Source organism: Coptis chinensis, chromosome 4 (genome assembly GCF_015680905.1).
Source record: "Coptis chinensis isolate HL-2020 chromosome 4, ASM1568090v1, whole genome shotgun sequence".
Classification (NCBI taxonomy): Eukaryota; Viridiplantae; Streptophyta; class Magnoliopsida; order Ranunculales; family Ranunculaceae; genus Coptis; species Coptis chinensis.
Window position 1 is genome coordinate 54,454,904 of NC_141459.1, and position 7,946 is coordinate 54,462,849.

Sequence of the window (7,946 nt, forward strand, 5' to 3'; positions counted from 1 at the left end):
CAATTTCAAAGAGGAAATAGATTTTGAGGTAGCAACGGCAGTACCAGCCCCAACACCAACACTACTTCCAATGCCGATTCCAATACCTCCATCACCAAACCTGACGGCAATGTGAGAGTTGTAACAGTCCAATGAATATATTTGATAATAGTATGCCAAAGTACCAAAGTTAGAACCAGCCACCACCAAAATCAAAACAGACGACTCCTAACATATGCAATAAATGTATCATTTTAGACTGTTAGATGATAACAATATATGCACTAAGTACTAGTCAAAGGTCTAACATATATCAATTTATTAATTGTGCCTATATTCCAAGCAGCATAGCTATCGAGGATCGGGAACAAATGCAACAAAATATAAGTTATTTGGTCAAACAGTTTGATCTACAAATTGTGTAGAGTTTGATGGTAGTGTGAGAATTTTTAAGAAATACACTATGCCCCAAAGAACAACTTATAATATGCCTCATTTCCATGAATAATTAAAATGAAAAAATGGGAAAAAAAAAATATTTGCTATGCAATACAACGTGTCTGAACCTTAGCAAGAAGCAAGAATAACAAAAACCCAACAATATGCTAAACAAATCCTATTAAATACCATATATGATTCTTACTATGCAAAAATGGAATAAACAACCCTGTTAACCTACACAACTTTCATCTAATTGTTGCGTGTGTAATGCGCTTAGCTAAGATAGCCTTCAGTAAGAGCAATGAAATGCTTATAAATAGTCATGCCAAGTATACATAGATTGGTGTCTTGGCATTAATCATGTTAATTTGATGAACATAAAATCAGTGCACATTTGCAATTTGGTCAAGAGTGGCTTTGCCATACCGCTATAAGTGTACATTTGCCATACCAAACATTAACAAAACATGTTAAGATAAAAGCAAGTTGCAAAGGTAGTTGTGCAATCCAGGAAGCAAAGGGAAACTAAATAACTGATAGGTAGGAAGAAATTAATAGTCTCTTTTTTCTTCAAGAGTCGCTTGATTCCCCCATGTCCATCCATGATGGTATATTGGTATGTAGTCAGAGTCGTCAGCAACGCTTTCCTCATCATCACTAATGATGATAACATTAGGAATGACATATTGTGCTTACAGAGTTGCAATTTGTTGAAGGAGGGTAGTGTTCTAGTTTTGGAGTTGTTGAGTTTCGGCTTGGAGCTGTTGATTATAAAGTCGCATTTAGTATAGTTCCCATGAGTTGAAGTCAATAAGATCAAAATAGTAGATAGAACGAAGGTATTCGATCGCTTTCCGGGCGACAACCTCATCAGATCCATTTTGGCTAATAGATGGATCTCCGAAACATCTCTTCTTAGAAGTGATGAATGTAAGTGTTTGTATATCGACCCAAGATTCGTAACGACCGAACCTGAAGACTGCATCATAGATTGGTAGTGGTAATCCTATCTGATGGGTTATGTCATTTAGCAAACGTTTGAAAGAAATTGCAATAGTGCTGTCGTTTTCCATTGGCTGTGATAAATTGTGTAAAAAAAGAAGATGTAATTAGAATAAAGCATAATTGAATGAAATTGTAAAGTGTGTGTAGTACAATATTAAAATGTAATTAGGAAATGAGGATGTAAACTAACCGGGTAACTTGAAGGAACTTTGTGTTTGGAGAATTTGGACATTCAAATTGACAAAATCGTGAATATCAAAATAAGGATAGCTCAATTAGGCAAACGGGCGGGAAAAAAAACGAACCTTGCGAAAGAGATGATAGAATTTTGAACAACTTGTTGGTAATGAACTCATTCTGCCAATGTATTTATAGTAAGTGAGGAGACCTTGGAGTAACGATACATAGTGGGAAGTCATGGGTTGAAAGTTATTTAAAACTGTTAAAGGAGTTGCTAAAAAACTTTAATTAGAGGAAGAGGAAATGAATAGAATTTTGGAGGGGGAGGGGAGACGAAGTGTTTGGTGCAAGCGTTAAGAACGGAAGATATGTGTATTAAACATAGTGTTGAACATGATATCTTACCCCGACGGAAACACTAAGCTAACGAACATGCTGTCTCTGTAAGATTTTAAAAGATTGGTCATCTTAGGTTTTTAGTACACTATCTTAAACAAAGTGTTTCTCCAACTCCAAACATATATTTTGATCAGCCTGTAAAACTATACCGGGCTAATATGGCAAGCTAATTAACAAATCTTCTGGTGTCTGTAACATGGGAAGTCGACGTTGCAAATTATAGGCAAACAAATCTGAACTGACGAACAAATGCGTGTACATTCTATTATAAGCGCAGCTGAGCAAATGGTTTTAATTATTTAACAAATAACCTTGTGTTATCGGGTGTTCGTTAGTGAGAGAAGAACTTGCAGACATAGAGTAGGTACTGAAAACATACGAAAATAGTATAAAGACACCAAAATCTTGTTGAAAGTGCGTTTGCACATTGTCCACGCAACTAAAAATGGTCTGTGTGAGCCAGATTTTGTAAGAGAACCAAAATTTCAGCTCGAAACCAATTAATAAGAAGGATGTTGGTGTATAGGGAATTAACCAAAAGAAGGTGCCTCAAGTATGGTAAAAGCAGGTGTTTTATAAAAATGAAAATAGAATTACAATTGTTGAAGATCCAAAAGGTTTCACGAATTCTCGAAGACATTCTAAAAAGCAAAGAACAAACCATGTACATGAGAATTTAGCAAGTTAAAGAAGACATAACAACATTGCTCGCAGGCAAAAATTTTGACACATAACAAAGTACATGGGAAACCATATGCTTGATTACCAGAGTCAGGGTCCACATTGGAACACTGTGATATAATATCCCAAAGTCAGAGGCATTGTTGAAGGAAGCATTTCTTTCAGTAGAGTATGAACTATGAACAACAACAGGCGTTGTATCATGGAATATAGCTGATTTGTTCCCGGCTGGTCAGTTCAAAGATAAAACATAAACATTATAAAAGGTGAAGTAGAGTCTTCAATCAGCAACCTTGAAAATGAAGAGGGTTCATCACAGTACTACAAATAAAATCCAAGTCAAAAAGCTAAGCATCACAGGACCACAAACAAAATCCAAGTCAAAAAAGAAAAGAATCACGGAGCTGAGTTTAGTTAATCACAGCAGACATGTCCGAACGAATGCGATATACTGAGGTGAAAGTTTGCCCAACAACTTGCTTTCGAACGTGCAAACGTGTTTAACCATCTTCTATCCAAGTTAGTGTCTATACTTGATTTTTAATGACACAACCTGAAAATAAAATAAATTACCCGAATAAGGTGTACCTTTGTAGCACCTCCTTATTGCTTATAGAGAGCTCGGAATACAAACTCCATTTGTCGGTGAAAGAATTATAAAGTACCATACAAATGGAAAAGAATAGTAATAGAAACAACAAACACAGCAAGTGCAAAACTTAAAACGAAAACAAAAATAGTGAAGACACACAAACACAAACAAACAACGGTTCCTCGGTTGGGAGGACAAAGAACTAAAATTAAGTACATAGAATTTAGATTATTTTTAGAATTTGTGTGGAATGATTGGTGGGTACACTTGGGATTTGGTAAAGAAGTTACACAATCGGATGTAACTAAATGAAGGAAACAAAAACAGATGAAAAACCTACACTGTAAAACTATTACAGTCTAAAAACAGAGATGAAAAAACAAAGATCAAGGTTAAGAGAAAGGCACTGGAGCGTTAATAGCATGAAAATGATATTACCTTGGCGTAGTTGACCCAAATGAAAGAGATGTGACTTCAAAGTTCTACAGTTGGCAATGAAATCTTATTCACCTAAGTGGCTTAAAATGAGGGTACAATCTGTTAAGCGTGCGTATACATTTTAAAGGGATTACAGAAAGGTACAATACCTCAAGTGTAATCGATGTCTACCTCAATAACATAACTGAAAGCCAAACAAAAATATTTACCAAATTGGTATAAATCTTAACACACACGATTATGCAATAAGAAATTAAGTTTATTACAGAGTCCAGGGAACAACATGGATTTACGAATTTCTTTTTTAGGAGGGGAAGGTATCAAAAGCTAAAAGAGAGCAAAGTGATCGACATAAGTAGTTGGAGAATATTTCAATTCAACAGGAATGCATATGCAACATTAGTATAATTACCAATAAATTTCTGAGAAGATTTAGATGAAATTCAATAAGAAAATTCCACCAAGCAAAGCCCCAAAAAATCTACCAATTATTAAGCTTTGTAGCCCATTTGGTATGGACTACACACTCAGAAATGGTGTTTGGTCGACTGATCGAAAGTTAAGAAATAACAAAATAATCAACATGTCGGGTTGTTACATTTCAATGCCACAAATGTTGGAAGCATATCAGCATCCTTATGGGTGTTGCTTGCGCCAAAAACCTATTAAAGAACATTATGCAATAATTATTCTAGATAGCCTTTTTAATAATTTGTAAATGAACCATTTTTTTTTTTGTGTGAAAAGGCATTCAATGAGTTGTATCATAAGTGCATCCGAGAGGCTAAAAAACTATGCCTTTCATTACTAAATACCAAGGGGAGGTCCCAAAACAACTACGCGAAATGTCATTAACAAAGGTTGTGGATTGCAAACAATAGAGCTGAGAAATGTCAAGCTAAATAAAATTATTGTATAACTTCAGGCAAACCGATAGTAATATTCAAAGTTTAGAGTAACAAATATAACAAATATGGAGGTAAAGTTTACCTTGTCAAATATTGTGATCGGACTTTCTGAAGATAAAAGTAACAAATAGGATGGTTGCAAATAATTGTGGGACGCGAGAGCGAGCTAAAAAACCAAGATTAAAGGGGTCTCAAGCATTAAATGCAAAGAGTTTAGCAGCAATAATTTTAAGCAACCGATACCGAAAGAACATAGCTACTAAGCTACATCTATGATAGGGGAACATATTAACCATGTGCCAATCACTACAGGACCGGTCTGATGCTGAGCCTTCCAAAGAACCTGAAGTTACAAAAAATGCATTTGAAGTAAAGATAATCAGGTGGACTAAGAATAAAACTTGTAAAGAGAAAGAGAAAAACCTTGGTCGGAACAGTAAGACACGCCTTCATCTTCATCTACAACCAACTTCAACATTGTTCTGTGACAAAGTAAATGCACGAAACTTTAATAAACCCCCCTAAACTACATAATATTCTTGAAGAAACATAATCTAGTTATCTTGAATGGCAGTTCTGAGTTTAGTTCTCCGTGATCTTCACTTTCATCAACATCTAGAACTCGTCTCCCACCCCTGACCGGAAACTATAATAGCAAAACAACTCAAATCATATAAAGTAACAAATAACACGTGGGAGTGTTGAGGGTTGGGAAAAGAGATTCGCAAATTCATGAAAGAGAAGAGTGGATAATGTTTTGTTCATCAGAAGAAGAGTTCTTCACAACACATACCGATAGAGGAAAGAGAGAAGGCTTACCTGAGTCAAGCTTCCAATAAGAACTGATCAGGAGAGATGTTTTCCATCTTTTGGAGACAGAGGAATTGGAGATATGGGAGACCGAAGGATTTTGGAAAGAAATTTTTGAGAGTGAATGACAGTACAACACGGTGTGAGGAAGAAGAAGAGGTAAGAGGCGAAGGTTTTTTTTTGTTTAATTTCACAATTAAAACTCCTAATTAATTCCTAATCCAACGTGGCGGCATGGTGACCCTCGATTTATACCCCCTGAAATCGAATCCCAGCCGCAAGTCAGGAAACCGAGCTGTTTTGTTAAGTAGATTATATCTCAATCTTTTGGAATCAATTACATCTTTTTGTTCGTGATATATTCGTAATGTCATGTTGATCCCAATTATTAAATTATAGTGAAATTAGTAGTGTTATCAGACCCAGCTCGACCCAGTGGTTTGACCCAGTGAACCGGTCACCAAACTGGGTTGGGTCATTCAGCAGATCGTTTTTACATTTAACCCAAGGTTGGACCCGGTTGACTCGTCCGTTTTTTTTTCAAACCGCTCAAACCCAGGCAAGTTAGACCAATCCGCCGGGCCATAACCAACTTTGGAAATTAGAAAAATCTTGGGTAACTAGAAAAGTTGTTGGAAACTCTACCACCGTACCACAAGCACATTTTTGCCAATATATGCTATATATCAGTATATTTCATAGTAAGATGCCATTAATAAAATTAAAATAAAACTTGTTATGCATGGATTCGAACCTAGGTCTCATGGGTGGGAACTAGCTCCATGACCATTACATTGCTGACAATTTTGTAATACTATCTAATCAATTTAATCAAGTGAGCGGAGCGAACGATTTTGGCAAAAGGGGGGGGGGGGTATGCAGACAAAAACCTGTTTGGTTTGTGTCTGTCTGTCCTCACCTATCTTTCTCTCCCTCTCCCTCTCCCTCTCTCTTCTCCACGCTCCGCTCACGCCCCCACTGCTGAGCAATTATCTAGTAATATGTTTATAACATTTTCCATCCAACTAAGAACCCACTGGTTGAACCGGTGACCAAGTGATGTTCCTTCACCGAGTCAATGTCTGGGCTGGGTCTGATAACTATGGAAATTAGTACATTGTGATACTTCCCATGATCTGTGAAAAGGTAATTTGGGACCGATGAAATGCTATCTTTACATTTTCTTTTCTCATATCTACTATCTATATACTAAAACAGAGACCTTTAAAGGAGGATTTTCTCTCTCCTATGTGTCACTCTAATATGAGAGTTAGATTTTTCTCTATCCTATGTGGCACTATAATATGAAAGATAGTATTTTCTAATAACCTACAATCCTACCTACATTAAACCTCTTTGGAGAGTTTGAGTGTATTTCTAATTCTTATATTTGGAGCTCTTTGGAGAGTTTGAGTGTATTTCTAATTCTTATATTTGGAGAGTTTGAGTGCATTGTCAATTCTTATATATTTGATAAAATTAAAAAAAAAAATTGCTAAAAAATAGGTGATTTGTAGAATGTAATTTCATATTAGGAATCAAACACTTTTATTGTTCTAATTTTTATATATTTGATCAAATAAAAAAATTGCTAAAAAATAAGTGATTTGTAGAAACTAATTCCATATTACAAATCATACAATTTTAGTGTCTATGAGACTATGATAAAACACCGATTTTATTTCAATATATCTTTAACGCGTAACAATTATACTACAAATAACATCACAAAAATATATAATAGAAAAAAAAAAAAAAAAAAATAACGACAAAGCAATAATGACAAATATTTTAAAATATGTATAATATTGAATGAAACTAACGTAAAAAAAACAATTAATGGGGAACCAAAAACTGGATGCAAATGTATCGAACTAACCTCAAATAATATTTAACGGAAAATCGGAAACTGGATGCAAATACAAGCATTAAACTAATCTTAAAATTAATTAATAGAAAATCAGAATATGGATACAACTACATTAAACTAACCTCAAAGAATAATTAATGAAAATCAAAACTTGGATGCAAATACATCAAACTAACATTAAAAATAATTGTCATAAAATCGAAACCGGATGCAAATACATTGAGCTAACCATCAAAGATTAAATTAACAGGAAATCGGAAATTGAATACAACTGCATTGAACTAACCTCAAAGAAAAATTAATTATAAATTAGAAACATAATGCAAATGCGTGGAACCACTACTACAAAAATGCACATTAGCCACGGTTGGTCATTTGGTATATACCACTTGTTTCCCTAATAACGTTGGTTTATACTCATTTACCACGTACAAAACAATTTCTGGTTTTGGAACAAAGTAAATACCAGCGATGTTGTAAAAAGCGGTGGGATATAATACACCATATACCACGGTGGTATCAAATATGTTTTTGTATTCAGATACCCCTTTGTTTCCCTTGAAAGCGATTGTGGTTTATATTTTGGGCAAAATTACATCTACCGTGGATAAAGCAGATTTAGAGAAAAAGAATCGGAATAAGA